At 40.4% G+C, this 15,114-nt stretch overlaps 1 protein-coding gene across 4 annotated transcripts in view; it reads left to right on the top strand.

The window, feature by feature from the left end:
• sh2b3 (SH2B adaptor protein 3) overlaps positions 1-15,114 on the top strand; it is a 51,298-nt gene that overhangs the window by 16,125 nt on the left and 20,059 nt on the right. The gene's annotated exons all lie outside the window — the stretch shown is intronic.

The following is a 15,114-nucleotide window of genomic DNA, read 5'->3' as shown; positions in this document are numbered from 1 at the left end:
AAGTCGGGGGTGTCCTTTTGTTTTCTGAAACATTTTTGCTGTGGTGTGAACCAAACAAACATGTTTTCTTACATCTGGAAAATACCATTTTTAGGCATCTCTGTTGCACCAAAATACTTGGTTTACAACGATAATTTGTCATACATTTGATGCATCAAAAAAACTGGGGCTAGATATAGCACTTGGCCATATTTTGATAATATTTATATTAATTATTCAGCCCTACTAACCACTTCAAATTTTGTACAATGCGTTACAGGCCTGGACCTTAGTATCCTCTGTCCTGAGTTGGAAATGCACTCACATGTGCTTGTTGTTATGTGGCGGGTGTGTGAATCTCTGCGTAGAGGCGTGTGTGCATTAGGGCAGGTGTGTGTGTACAGCAGCAAATCAGACAGAGGGGGTAGGCTGGTGTGTTGTGAGCGGCAGTGCCGTTAGCATGATTGCTAACACTGCTAAATCACCCGTATTTATAACAATAATAGTAGTAATAATAATTTCGTTGCAGTGTGAAATGGTGGTTGTAGAAATTAAACTGAGGCAGGCCACCACATTTTAGCACATAATGGAAAAACAGCAGGAAAGTGCATACTGTGCATGTAACATTACTGGTTTAATTCTCGTCATGATTGAAATATATGGTTCACAATGCAATGTGCTCGTTGCATCAGCCTGTTTTGTTATTAGTCTTATCTATAGCCTTCTTGTGCATTGGCTTTTTTTAAATTAGAAAAACAGTGTACAAATATAATATTCCAGACTTGCATATCCCTCACTGAAATTGAGTCTTAGTTTCTTCTTTTAGGCTGTAATGCAAACTTTCATGGTGTCTGCTATAAATATCTGCATAGTGTGTAGATAATCATAGACCTAGCTCAGCATTGCTACAGTATAAATATGTCCATGTTTCATCATTTTTTAGTAATGAGGAAAGTACTATCATGCTACTGCTTGAAAGAGCAACATGTTTTCTGTCAGTCTCTACCTAGTACACAATTTTCAAGTGGGATGGAGCACAAGTGTGAATAGTTGGGTGTCTGTGCTCAGAAAATTGTGACCATCCCACAGTAGTATTTGATGCTGCCAAAAGATGATAATAATGATTGAGGTGTGTCCAAAAGTGCAACACAGTTGAAAGTTTGAGCCCACAGAGAGCAATGCAACAACCGTTTTCTGCTTTTAGAAGCAGATGCAAGATGTAACCTGAAAAATATTGAAATTAAATAGAAAGTGCAAGATTAATGCTCGTGCATGAAGTCACTGCACTTGTGTGACAAATAATGACAGACAGTTTTTTTTTTTTTTTTTTAAATGCAGTACTTATCTGCTACCATGGAACTCAGTGAGCGTTTGCAAACCTTGCAGATCTTTCGGGAGTTTTTTCTCAGAACTCTCCACAGCACAGAAACATTCAACAAGCAGCAGCTTCCTCAAATTTCTTCAGCATCGGTGCAAGATACATCATTTTGTAGATCTTGTGTTCTCCAATGAAATGAGAAACCGCAAAAAGCCTGTTACTGCTGATGCCAGATACATGCACATAGAGTAACATACACAACACACACACACACACACACACACACACACACACACTTATTTCCTGTTTCCAGCTGTTTTCAGTCTTAGGGGCTCCCCCCCCCACCCCTCTCTCTTCAAACCATCTCTCATCTGTTCCTACTGTTGTTTTGTTCATAATTGATCTTTGCTGCATCTGAGAAGCTGCGTTTGGTGTACAGTAGGCCACATGACAGAATGAGAGAAAAGTAGTGATGACATGTACCTTTGCCTTAGAGAAATCTTCACGTTTCATCAGGAGTTCTCATCATGCTTTGAGCGATTGATTTGTTTTTCATCTGAAGCTGCAGAGCGTGCAGTGATGTAGAGCAGGCCCTTGTTTTGACTGTGCTGAAACTGCCAAACAGCGACAACTTTGACTAATGAAAAACTAATCGGAGTATGATTTGCACTTGTCACACATGCAGTGTTGTCATGGTTGGTCTAAGCCTGACTGTCAAAAAAGAAATTTTGCTTTTTTACCTGATTGAAGAAACGCGATTCTTTACCTCAGCCTGAATCTGTCCAAGTTTCACTGACTACTATGAGCCTTCCCCTCATTGTACAATGGTTTTTCTCAGAGGTATTTGTGTTTCACTGAACTGCAGCCGTTGAGGACAACAACTTTGTTCTTAATTACTTCGAGGAATCTGCAGGAACTCATGTAGTCTTCCTCTAGCCTAGGGTGAGTTGAGATAGATATGCCTCCTACACTGTTTCCTGTTTGTTTGGGGTCTGCCTCAGCCAGTCTCAACGTTTCTACTTAACACCCCATCATTAACACATCAGCACTTAAAAGCACATCAATCAGAGCATTAGAAAATTACTTCACAAGCATACATTTGTTTAATCAGGGCAAGATCCATTTTCCTCTAGCATTAATCCTCACGGTATGAAAGGGATAGGAACAATAAAGATCAGCTTGTCTTCCCTTGACTTGGCTTGAAAGCGCATCACAACACAACAGGATGTCTTTTGTCTTGTATGCATTTGCTTAGCTCCCCGCAGGAGACCAATCACATATAACTTTATAAAAGAGAAAAAAAATTCCCAATGGGGCCAGCTGCAAGTCTGCACACACACACCCAGTCCCCCCAAGATCCACAAACCAATAATCACAGTTTCTATGTTAAATGCTGTCCTAGCCGCTACCATCTTTAAAGGTCACTGGGAGCAGAAGTCAAGTCCCTACAGGGCGTGTGCAAGTGTGTATTGTGGCACAAATATAGGTTAATTAGAAAAGAAAAGAAAAGAAAAATATTGCATATGAATGTGTGTGTGTGTGTGTGTGTGTGTGTGTGTGTGTGTGTGTGTGTGCATGTGTGTATCTGAGAGTGTATGTGTGCGTGTCTGCATGTAGTGTTTTATATTTAGCAGCCCTCAGCTATTCAGCCAGCTGCAGCCCTAACCATGTGTGTGAGGTAATTCAGTTGATGATAGAGCCAGAGCTGTTCCAGTGAGTGTTTGTGTTTTGTGTGTGTGTGTGTGTGTGTGTGTGTGTGTGCATGTGTGCATGTGCACATGCATGAGCGTTCAGAGCAGGGAGGCGTTTTCTGGTGGTGGGTTTTGCCTGGCTGATTGCAACGATGTTTTAGTTAGCCAACTGCATTGCTGCTCTCCCTCTCCTTATGGTTTTGTGTGTGTTTGTGTGTGCGCGTGTGTGCATGGAATCTTGGCAGGGTGGAGAGTTAAGGCCCTGAGTATAGCCTTAAAAGGAAGGAGAGCGGAGGAGTAGCATGCATGCATTTACACATACGCACACAAAAAAAAAACATTTGCATTCACGCTCAAAAACAAAAAATTTATTTAGATGCATGAATGTGGAATTTGTTGCTGTGTTATTGTGTTTGTGCCGTTCATTTCCTTTTTGTGAACTTAAAGTGGGGTTTCACCCATCTGTGGCTTCTGTTGGTGACTGTGTGTAGGTTTGTGAGCACACATGCCTGCATACACGCTGCACATGTATCTTTGCTGCATACAAAAGAGATCAATCGGTAGTGTACACACATACATGTGTATTCTTATGCGCATGTCTATGTGCGACTGTGTGTGTGTGTGTGTGTGTGTGTGTGTGTGTGTGTGTGTGTGTGTGTGTGTGTGAACTATAATAGAAATGTTGGTGGGAACATTTTGCAGGAGGAAGCTGCATGAAGGTTGATAATGTACTTGTGTGTGAATGTGTGAATGATAAAAGCATACAAGATAATCTGCTCCCAGCTTTCGTGCTGCAAAATTGTTGCTCATTTCACCAGGCTCAGCTGTGGACTTAAATTTAAAATGTTAAAAATTGTAAAAGACAAGGCAACAGTAAACATGTTGTCCCCCATGCCAATTAGTATAATTATTTCTCCTTTTTGAGTTAATTTTTCTTTATTCATTTTAGTTTGTATCAATGTAGTAATTTATTTTCTTGTGTTAGTAGAGACCACTTAGAATATATATACACCCTCAGTGAATTTAATAAAGTGTGATCAAGTTATGCATGTGTAGTTGGTGATGGAGCTCACATTGTTCTGTGCGTGACGCCTTGCTCAACAGCAGTAAATACACATCACATTTCAACAGGATTATAAGTGACACTATATAATCACATCATTGTGTGAACGGCTTAATTGCCCTGTTGTCATGCTCAGACAATAGGTAATTGTCACATTTGTGTGCATGTAAGCATGCTCATCATTAGCAGCTTGATTTGTATTGATAAATTTCTTTATCAACCATCTCTAGAATCAAAGTGAAAATGACGGGTTTGTCCTCGTACAATCCAAAATTTCATGCTGTCAACCGATGTGATCATGAAATGGCTTATCGATGTGTGGTTTGTTAGCTGACAACAGGAGAAATGAGTCAATGCAAACCAGCTGCAAAGAAATATAGCCACTATTTTTTGCCACTGATACCTGCAGCATCCATGTAAAAGAATACTACAACACAGATACCTACAGGGGTCTTGCTCATTGTGAAATACCCTGTTTCAGGGTTATGGAATAATGTGGGTTAGGTGGTGCTGGTATTGGAAATCGAAATCAGAAAAAAAAGATCACTCTATATATTTCTTTCTAACATGGAATTTTAATTTTTTTCTTGTGCCAAACACTGAACCACATGAATCACAGTTCTATCAAATCCTAACAGAATTTGTTGCAGCTTGAGTGAAAGAAACTATTACAAATCCCACAGTAATCCACTTGTTAGGTGTGATCCATCGTCATACTGGTGCATTTTGTATTGATTTGATTTGCTAGGGAAATCAATTGCAATATGCTGAGGTCATACCTCATGATTGTGTTTAAGTAGCAGTTATGCTCAAGCAGTTCCCAGGTCTGCGTGTTGTTTTGGAGACAGAATGACAGATGGGGTAATTCAGGCGGTGCTGTACTGTAGTGTTAGAGAAGTGAATCTTGTTTGTCAGCTGAAATAAACAGAAGCCTAATGGCCTCGCTCTCGTCTCAGTCTTTGTCTTGTCTTGGTCATGAGTCTCTGGGGTGAAGATAAACTGTCATGTTTTCGTAATCTATAAGCCAAACATTTATATTTCTTTTTTTGGTGTTTTGTGCTACTTTGATTATTTAGACAACACCTTATGAACTGAGGAGAAAGTAAATATGCAGAACTGATTTTGGTACACCATTAACCTTGTAACACCAAAGTGTTTTCAGTTTCTTTTAAGTTTTTTACTTGGTCTCTGAATCTTTTTTTGGTTGTGATCTTGATCTCAACTGATGCATTTTTTTTTTTTAACAGCAGTGAACCCTACTTTTCTCTCCTCTAATGCACAGTAGTTAAGGTTAAAAACTAGGTTACTCTCTCTCCCTCTCATTTTGTCAGTGTCTTGCCAGGGAAATCCTGGTGTTCTGTCTTCCACAGTCAGTTCCCACAGACTGCTGCTGTCTGATGGCGGATATGTTTCCTCTAGACCTCCTGTAGGCTACATCTTAATCACACCACTCTCATCTCAGCTGTGTGTGTGTGTGTGTGTGTGTGTGTGTGTGTGTGTGTGTGTGTGTGCGTGCGTGCATGCACTTCTGCATATGTTTGTTCCAGCTTTCCTAGCCTTAATTTTTTCCACATGGTTTCATTTGGTGCATGTGTGACACTATGTATCATGTTTGTCTACATTTGTCCCTGTGTGTGTGTTTACTATGTGTGTATACATGTACTGTACTTTGTGTTTATGTAGTGTGTGCATGTGTGTGAAGTTTCTGAGTATTCTTACATACTTTTGTGTATGTTGGCTTATATGGTAATAGTGTATTTCTTTACCCTCTATGTCCCATCAGGGTCAAGTGATGCCTTATCTCAAGCCCTCCGTAAAAACACAATAAAAGAGATTGTCGTAAACAGGCATGATAATTATATCTCATTGAAGCAACTGAACTGCAGTGTGTTTGCGCATGCATGTATTCATGTTTATATATTTATTTTTATTTCATTTTTTTCCTGTCTGCATCCATCCAGTATTTTTCTGCAGCTGCTTTTTCTCTCTCTCTTTCCCTGTCTCTCTTTCTCTCTTTCTCCGACTCTTTCATTCGCTCTCACTCTTCCGCTCTCTCTGCTCTGACAGCGAGAGAGGAGTTTGCAACATCAGTGGAAAATACTTTTTCAGCAACCAGACCCTGCTGTCCATCTGTTCTGTGTTACTTGTTGTACTTCAGTCTCTCAGATGGCAACATGCAGCGTTAATTTGGCTCTTGCTGCATACCACAACTAAGGCTCTAAACACATGGGCCCAGTCAACCGAACCAGAAACAGAATGAAACCAACCAAGAGAGACACAGGAAACGCAACAGCAGGAGAGAGAGAGAGAGAGAGAGAGACAGACAGACAGACAGACAGACTGACAATTAGGTTTACAGACAGACAAACAAGCAGACAGATGGGCAGAAAGAAATTGGGATGTCTGCAGGTTTGGGAAAATCTTTTCATGAATTTGATTATCTAAACTCCAGGCCTGGAAAGGTTTTAAAGGTCTTAAAAATGCTGCTGTTTCTCGAGTGAAAAGTCTACCTGGTTGCACAGATGCATTGTACACTGTTTTGCCCGTTACAGGTTGTTTTTTGGTCTTAAATTGGTATTTAAAAGGTCTCAAGTGTCAGAAATGGTGCAAGTAGAAGCATGCAGTCACTAGATATATAGATGCATAGATAGACAACCTGTTTTTTTTTGCGGGGGGGGGGGGGGGGGGGGGGGGGGGTTTGGTAACGTTTTTCCGGTAAAATCTTCTAGCTGGTTCTAGTTTTGATACAAGCACGGAGAGCTGGATTAACATTAATTTTTAATGGTACTGGTACGTCTCGGTGTACCACTACATCTGCTGAATGCTGAGACAAAAATAAATGAGTTGTAGGCTTGCATGATATGTAGATATATTGTTACTGGGGATACCTGCTATTTACAACTGTGTGTGTGTGTGTGTGTGTGTGTGTGTGTGTGTGTGTGTGTGTGTGAGTGTGTGATGATGCTTGACATCATGCTTCAGTTTCATTTCACATCATTATCTTCTTGATATTACACCCACTGGGCCAATCTGTTTCTCTTTCCAGGGACACAGACTCATGAAACCTCGAAATTATAACAAAAACTGATTCAGTCATGTAATTCATACAGATTCACATACAGGGGTGTGCGCATGCATGCACGTGCACACTTGCGTCCACACAGAAGTTTGCATACTCCATCTTGTGGTGCAGTAGGTAGGACACAGTGTAATGCCAAGTTTTAAAATGTAGGCTACATTCAATATAGGGTGTATTTGTTAAAAGCAGTAACTGTTTGGCATATGGAACTGTGAAAAGGGTGCAAGTTTGATCAGTTGAAAATAATATGAACATGTGGAATGATCCCCCCCCCCCCCAAAAAAAAAAATGTCATTGGCCTGTTTAACTTTCTGGAAGGACTGAGCTGTGGAAAAGGTGTTTGAATGGGTGATCGAAAAAATTTTGTTAGTGGTGAATTTTACATTGGATGCATTCCATAGAGTACCCAGAAACAGTGAAGTCTAGTTTTAGTATTAAATTAAAGTTAAATCTCGCACATTTGATGATATTTTCATTTGTAGCACAGAAAAAGACACATACAAGTTATTATAGTTGTTAAGCTTGAATGATTGCAGCCCATTTTGCACATTGCCTCATAATCATGTTGGTTATTACACATTACATTTTCATGGAACTGGGTTTTTAGGACGAAGTGTTAGCCAAATCCATCACTACTAACTGTTATCAGGAATATTATGAGTCATAGTGACTCCTTTTGCAATTAAAACCCACAGATTTCCAAGGAAAGCATTTGGTGTGAATATAACTAAATCCTCTAAACCACAACAACCCTTTAGTTTCTCCAAGCTGCTCAAATCAGAAGACAAAATTTGCTCCTTTTCATCCAACTTTTCACAGTGAGGATGGGTATGGAAAGGTCCTATTATCAGAAATTTCTATTCATAGTACAAAGACAAAGAAAGATCGGTTTGCCCTGATCAACTTGTTGCTGGTCTGTGTCACTTCCTCTCAGGCACGGACTGGACACCAGCTGTGGTGGGGACTTTCACATTGTTTTCCTACAGAGCTGTGATTCAGAAGCCCCTGCTTTGAGCAGAATACGAAGGGGCCAGATTAAAGAAAACTTGCCAAGCTGATGACATTTGTGCCAGCAAACAGGCATCAGTTCTTGTCATTTCGAAACATGCAAATCATGAAGCTCTAACTGTCCGTAGCTCCCCGCAGTTTGAATGTTTTCTCACATTGAAAAAAACTAGGTAGTGACAAGAAGAGCATGTCCTTTTACCAGCGCTGGGAAATTGAACATGTGTCAGCTCCACATGTTGGACCAGAAATGGCACATGAAAGATGCCTGTTTAAATGCCAGCTACTTTGAAGCATTTTAAACAATTACCACAACATCACATGCTCAGGCAACACCGTCTGTTCAGTGGCCATTAAGGGTGACCTGCTACTACTGTGTCAGTTTTTGAAAATAGTTGGAGGGTGTGAATCTGTAAGCCAGAAAAGAAGACTCCAGTGTCCCCACTGTTTGATTGAGCCAATTATAGAGGATTTGCCTCTTGATGGTGTTTTGTAAATGTGTTTGAAACTTTTTTAGTGAGACTTTTGGCTTTTTGTGAGAAGCCACGCCCACTGCTAGCCACACCTTTAGTAATGTGAGGTTAATGGCTGCCTTGCACCATAGACAACATATCTACAGAATTTTATGGCGTAACATGATTCTTTTTGGAAGGCCTTTTTTTAGGAGGTGAATGCCCACCATCATGCCCATTTTTGGCCAGTTGGTATTGGTACAAATAAAGTCTTTATTTTTTGCGATATCCTGCAAACAGTAAAACAGACAAAAAGGGAGGTAAACACATCCCCCGTCCGACTCTGCTGGTGGAGAAAACTGACTGCAAAGCCGAGGAACTCCAGCTAAGATGTGGTGAACAACAAAGCTCACAGACAAGGCAGTTTGCTACTACAACAACAGACAAACAGCGTGTCGGTTTAACATTCGCCTTGTTCTGTTGCTGTTGTTTGTGTTTCACCCAGGAAGAGCTAAAACTTCTTCTCATCTTCGTGACCGAATGCAGCGTGGAAAACTTCTCTCACACCATTGAAAATATCTAAATGCGGGGGTAGTGTTGAGTTTTATTGCAGCTGTGTGTGTGTGCGTGTGTGTGTGTGTGTGTGTGTGTGTGTGTGTGTGTGTGTGTGTGTGTGTGTGAGATAGAAAATCTAGAGAAACATCTAAAGGAAGTAAAGTGGTTAGAGTCATGTGGTCAAGATGTTTGTGTCAGATCTCTCATGCTCTTTCTAGTTTTTTCTCTGCTTTCTGCAGAACGGCTTGTAAGGTTCATGCTTGTGTGCATGCATACCCGATTTCCTCACGGCGATCAATAAAATTTCATCTCACTATCGTTGCCTTGTTAATGGTTCGTGTGAGTGCATGTGTATATGCAGCATGTGTGCACCTTTTTCCTCTTTATGGGGGCATATTATGAGTCTGTGTGTGTATGTGTGTAACCTAGAACCGCATTGCTAGTGCACCTGACCTTGCTGAGTTGCCTGTGGAAAGCCCCTGAAGCAAAGGTGTGCAACATCTTCACCTCGGTCGTATTTTTTTTTTTTTTCTTCTTGCTTCTTCCTTGGCCTCTGTTGAAATCTTAGTCGGGCTGGAAGCTGAGTGGAATGGGTAGGGTTGCATCAGCTGTTCCTCACTAAATTTGTTTACCAGGTTTTTAGTAACAGCTACTTAGTTTTAAACTAAGTAAAATGGGTTGCACCTCCCAAACCTAAGGTATGTCTTCAGTAGTATAGCCTCAGCTATTGTGTGAAAAAGCATGAAAAATGTAAACATGGAAGTCATTGTAGCATCACAAGAGTCAAACCTTCAAAATGACCATAGATGGCAGTTAACTAACATTACGGTCAGCTACCATTACCTGCTTATTCATTATTTTTTGCTATGTTTTGTGTGTGCATACACATAAACTTGCATTTCAAGTTAATGTTATTACCTCCCCAACGGTGTTTGACGGGGATTTTTGCGCCACTCTGTTTGTTTCTTTGTTTGTTTTAGCATGACATCTCTACAAATTATGAACAGATTTGCATGAACCTTTGCGGAAGCAGAAATGATTTACTTTTCATGTGTATGTCAGACACACATGAAACTGATTCACAAAACGTCATGAAACTTTGTGGAAAATTGGCAAGTGAATTCTGTTCACACCGACTGGCCAAAGGAGGGCGTGGCAGTGGGTGTTATTAACTTTTGGTGAATATCCAACATCTGGAAGTCACATATTTTGATGATTGTGAAGTGTTGATGGAGGCATGCACTGTATCTTGTGCGTTCTAGTTTAGGCAATGTATCACTAACCCAGTCTTGAATGATAAGGAAATCATAATTACGCCATGTCACGGTCAGAGTTCAAAGAGTAGCAAAGTAGCTGTCATTGTAGATTAGATATTAACGCTAATAGATATTTGGACAAGCCAGTGCTATTATTATATTATTCTAGTGTGTAAAATAACAACTATACTTACTTAAGGTTTGGTGTAAAAATTTGATAATGGCTAAGTTCAGCTTCACAAGACGTTTATGTGGTGGAACCTGTTTGGATTTAGTAGTGTGTAAACCTTTAAGTTACAGCTAGGTTACGTTAGCTGGTATAATTGGACTTGTTGATCGTCTCCTAGCGTTTGTTGTATTCTCTGACTTTGCAGACTAAACATCTGTGTGTGCATTTGTGTGTCCACTTTGCTGCTCTGCTATCAGGGTGGCAAACTAGCACCCGTTTCCTGCCAAATACGGGTAAATATTTGCACTGGCAGGTAGATTTTTTTTAGTCATCCGGACATGGTGGCAGGTAGGGATCCAATCCATATGTAATTCCAGGATCAGATATCGGTCTGATGTTAACAATCCACAATAGATGTACGCACTCAGTGCTGCCTGAGTGTCTGTAATATCTCTGTAGTTACTATACCACTGCCGCCTTCACAACAGTCTGTTAACTAGTAAACACAGAGGTTTTCTTCTTCACGAGTGCCTTATCAGATGTATTGTGCTGATTACACTACAGCACCACTCTGGAGTGTTTCTTCCAAAAACATGGAAAAAAAAATGATTAGCAAATTTGCAGTAAATACTGAATCATTACTGACAAATGAACAAAACTTGAAAATTAGCAAAATAGAAATATACCAGAAAACTAGTAATAAAAGTAAAACGTAAAACTTTTTTACTTTTCTAATTATTATAATGATCTAATTAAAGGTCATGTCAGTGTGCTGAATCGACATCAGGACCCCAAGTAACTGAATGGGCACATAAAGTACTCGTTGTAAACATAAATGTAGCCATATAATAAAAGTGTCTGGTAAAAAATCTGAGTGGCTGTTAAAACTGGCAGGTGGACCAGAAGGTTCCTTTGCTACCCAGTCTCGTATCCTCTCTGCTCCTTTTGACTCCACTTTACTCCACTCTCCTCTATCCAGTCTACTTTATTCTGAGTCAGATTTCCAGCCCTGCTAACCCCCACCGATTCTCTCCAGGCGAGTCCTTAGCCTGGTTTCCATTACAGGGCCCAACACACAGCTAACATTTATTCATTATCTGTGCCTCTCAATTTCCCCTTTAAAAAAAAGTCTGTGACTCATTTTTTTTGTATCCTGTTGCCAGCAGAGATGATTTGTCAATTGGGCTATAGTTTCTCGCTAAGCAAACAGAGCTTTTTGATCCTGCATTATAAACATTTAGAGTTTGCTCTGGCCCTGGCAAGTCCCAGTTGGCTGCGACTCTGCTGTGGAAAATGTTATCATGGCTAGATCGCTTTCCCCTGTATAAACCTGGTTCTGGCTCAGTCGTTCTAGGAACTGCGGTCAGAGGGGGTAAAACTGCACAGTAAGGCTTATTCTGAGACAATGGTGTGGCACCGGGGCGGAAGGGGAACACGCTTTTCAGTCTCTGGCCAAGTCACAGTGTCAAAAGTTGCATGCTTTATTTTCAAAAATAAATCACAGCGAATTTGTTTTGTTTTGTTTTCATCTCCGTCCAGTGTTAGATGTAGGTCTGTGTAGGGTCTCAGCGGCGGTTAATGTTAGGGTGAAAGTAAGCGATGGGTTTATAATTGAGTTGGGTGAAAATTACAGTGAGCCTTTCAGTTGCAGCCAAGCAAAAAATTTAAAAGAGGCAGAGCAGGAAAGGAATGGAAAAGCAGAGCAGAGGGAGGGAAGAAATGTTGTTTTACATAGTGAAGACAAGTAGGCTAAGTTTAGCAGTCTTTTTTACATGTGCACAGTTACTGGACACACACACGCCCATAACTGACCCACACACATATACACACACGCCCATAACTGACACATGCAAAGCCTGACACACGTGGATGAGTATTACGCACACAAACACACGCAAGCTAAATTCCCATTCAGCTGTCAAGTGATTCGGCAAACTTTTGAAATGTTGAACAAAAAGTAAAAATCCGAACTTTGTGTATTATCAGCAGCTTGGTTGAAGCAAAGGAAGAGAGCACAACTGCATGAGGAAAAACTTCCATGAGAAAATGGCGTCTCAATAATTGAGTTTTTATTTTTCTTTCATGTCAGTTACTGTTAGCTGTTTGCAGACAAAAACAAAGAAATACACTCTATCAGGGATTCAGGGGTTTTCTTTGATCATTTTCTGTGACAATACTGAGAAAACAGGGAAAATTGGAGAGTTCCTCTCAGCCTCACAAGGTGAATAGATCATTTATTAGCCTAAAATGCTTAGATGGAAACCCAGCTGCCTGTGCACACGGTGCTCACATGTGCTGTATGCACACACACACACACACACACACACACACACACACACACACACACACACACACACACACACACACACACACTCTCTTCACCACAAACACAGACACAATCTGTGTTCTGTGTAACTCCGTAGACTAATCTTACTCCTGCTTTCAGTTATTAGTATAATTTTGTTTTATTTTTTTCCCAAATGTACCTTCATGGTTGTCAGTTTGATAGGACAAGATATTTATCTTGAATTAGCCAGAGTGAGCAAAAAATTTCACCTTATAGTTTTCATCATGATATTGGAGATTAATTTATCTGGAATCTATAATGTAGGAGCTAACAAACAAAAAATATCCCATTAGTCATCAAACATCTCTTCACTTGTCAGAGAAACGTACAAAGTGTAGATGTGTTTCGACACTCTACAACACTCTACAAAGAAAGATATATGTGTGTGTATTTCTTTTTGTCGCTACATTTGAAATTCATTAATGAATTTCGCCCCAGATTAGCCTCATCTTAACCTTGACACTGTGTACATTTCATTATGTTCAATAAATTGTTCCCCCATTGTAGTCCAAAGCACCACAAGAAGAGTTGATTGCATGTGGGGATTGCATGAGACTTTTTATTTGAAGTGATTTTACCCTGTAGGGCCCCTGAGAAAACATTTTAAGTGGTGAGATTGAAACATGAATAAATAAAAAAAAAAAAAGATTTAGTTAATGAAATTATGGTGAAATTAATTCCTTTTTCTGTGGACCCACTGGAAACCCCTCAAGGACCCCTTAGGGTCCCTGGACCCCACTTAGAAAACCACTGGTTCATGTGATTGAAAGCTGGTTGAAACTTTACAATGTAGTTAAAGTGCACATCTCTCGTTAGTTTCAGGCAGTGTCCCAACACAGTGAGATGACTTTTTTTGTTCAGTATGAGAGGATTTTTTTTTTTCACAGCTGGAGGCCCTTGATGTTGCTGCCTCTATACTGGAGGACATTTGTCAGCTGTTGGTTCGATAAACAGAAATTCTGCTAATTATGCTTCATTCTGAGTAATGGAGAAGCTTTCTGACAGAAGTTTGTTGTTATCATTGAAACAAAGTGTGTGTGTGTGTGGTGTGTGTGTGTTTTTTTTTTTTTTTTTTTTTTTACATCAATATACCACGTTCACCCTCTGTTTTTCTGCCGTCAGTCATGCTTGCTAATTGGTCCTTTCTTTTGTGCAAAACCACATCTTACTGATTGCAAGGAACCAAATTCATTTCTGTGAATCTCGTGCGTATAGGGCTCGTATATCAGTGTTTCTGAGAAGTATGCATGGAGGACAGTGCGACGAACTGGTGACACATTTATTCATTACTGAAGGCTTCGTCTCTGACAGCTTCTGACAAGTTTCCTAGAACACACTCATCTCTATCAGTCTTGGTAACCCTAGCTTTCAGTGCTGTATTTGTGTGTGTGTGTTTGTGTGCTTCCCACATCCTCCATTGATGCCACAGACAGATAGAGCTGATTGTGAGGTGATCAGTCCTAGTGATCTGCATGGTGTCAGTACTCTATCTATGAAGGCATATTAGACAGGGCTATCTGAAGTGGCTGTCCGCCTTTTTTCAGTAAAAACAGAAATAAAAACAAATAAAATGAAATATTTTCCGTCTAGACAGCTGATCAAAAAAGAACAAAATGACCCTGTCTGGCTCATCACAGAACTGCTAGCTGTGGTGTGGCTACCCGTGTCTTTCTTGAGGAACCTGCATTGGTTAATGCAGTTTGTTTAGATACAGAACGTGTGCATCATTTGTCCTGTAATAAACTGTTTTTTCTAGGGAAGCTAGGGACAAGGTGGGTTACCAGCTACAGAGTGTTTTTAGTGGGTGACACAATCAACAGGTGCCACTGGCAGCAGAATGGCGACAACAATGCCAGCTGCTCCAGATCACCATAATGTTATTTGAATCTGTTCAGCCATAGTGTAAATGGATTCAAAGAGGGAATAAATGGCACTTTATAAACCCGGAAATATTTTTTTGGCAGAGTTAGTGACTCCTGGCTGGCAACCTCAGCATGAAAAACAAAGTCATCTTGTAACAATGGGTGGGTTGATTGCTCGCCCACATCAACGCACAGAGTCCCGATCAGTTTTATATAGATAATATTGAAACTCATCAGAGGCCCCAACCTGAGAGCATAGTCACATTGGGCAGTGTGATTAATGTCAAGGTCTCATCTGCCTCATGAGGCTTATTGTACCAACTGTCAGGAACGCCTCT

The sequence above is a fragment of the Myripristis murdjan genome, chromosome 9 (assembly GCF_902150065.1).
Source record: "Myripristis murdjan chromosome 9, fMyrMur1.1, whole genome shotgun sequence".
Lineage (NCBI taxonomy): Eukaryota > Metazoa > Chordata > Actinopteri > Holocentriformes > Holocentridae > Myripristis > Myripristis murdjan.
Note: the sequence above shows the minus strand (reverse complement) of the source record. Positions and strands in the feature narration are given on the sequence as shown.